This window comes from Mandrillus leucophaeus, unplaced genomic scaffold (genome assembly GCF_000951045.1).
Source record: "Mandrillus leucophaeus isolate KB7577 unplaced genomic scaffold, Mleu.le_1.0 Scaffold853, whole genome shotgun sequence".
Taxonomy (NCBI): Eukaryota; Metazoa; Chordata; class Mammalia; order Primates; family Cercopithecidae; genus Mandrillus; species Mandrillus leucophaeus.
The window spans coordinates 758,598-759,832 of NW_012109286.1; positions in this window are offsets into that span (position 1 = coordinate 758,598).

Sequence of the window (1,235 nt, forward strand, 5' to 3'; positions counted from 1 at the left end):
GGCCAGTAGCCTGGATGCACGTCTCCCAGTGTCAGGCAGGACTGTAACAGCTGAAGAAGCCATCCAGTGCTTCTTTCTCATTTTATGAGTCTGAGACTTAATGGAGTACTATACGGGGAAACCGGCAAGCACCGTTTTCACCTGGGGTGGTTGTGAAGGGTTATTCCGTTAGTTGGGAGTGGTTTCCAAGGAACACTTGCCGTCAGATTCCCTATTGTCAGTGATTCATTTATGTGACAGCCCAGCTTGCCCCTGGCAGCGACAAAGTCCCCGCAGTAGCAGTGCTTTGGAGCTCACCTCTTACCAACAGGTGTAGGCAATAGCGCAATCCATCTTGCAAATTAAATGCGCTTAGGTATTTGTCAATTTTACTGTTATCGCTGTAAGTGGCAGAAAGGGGAATTGAACCATTATTCTTTTAAAAACGATCACAAAATATGTATTATTCCTAATCAATAAATAGGATTTTCCACTGCCTCAGTTACTCCAGGAGAACAAGGCAGGGAGTTTAGGCATCTTCCTTTGCTCCTTCAAACCCCCAAAGTTGTCTTCCGTCCTGTAAAAGACAACTTGAACTTACCAGCCACACAAAGCCTGGCAGTATCAAAGGTTCATGCACTTTCTCAAAAGGGCCTGCCCTGTGCCAGGGGCTTGTTGAGGGTCCACGTATTTTTTGCCATCTTTTAATGAATCTTACTATAAGCAAAGCAATGGGCTCTGAGCCTGGAAGGGGAGACACAAATAAGAAATAAGACACAAACTTCGCAGCAACGTGTACACCAAGCCGTTCTATATAGCACAAGAAGTTGCTGATGTCTTGGACCTGGAGGAAGCTTTCTCGTTGTCATTGCAGACGGCCTCCATATTTCCCAACGTGGAGCCTCCCGTTTCCTAAATACCTAATATATGTTCATATTCGTGTAGCAGGGCTTTTGTAACAAAGCGTCACAGACGGGTGCCGTGAACAGCAGAGATGTATTTCTCGTGGTTCTGGAGGCTGGAAGGCCACGATCATGTGATGGACAAGTTTTTTTCGTCTGAGGCTTCCTCCTGGGCTCCTAGAGGGTTGTCTTTCTCCTGTGTCTGTTCACGATCTTTTCAGTGTGTGTGTCTGTGTCTTTTTTTTTTTTTTTTTTTTCTCCGCAGTGAGTATAGCCGCCCCTAACGCTGCTGCTTTTTGGTCTTCAGGTTCTGCTCGTGCTCGTGGAGCCGGCGGTGGCTGGCGCGAGTCTTCT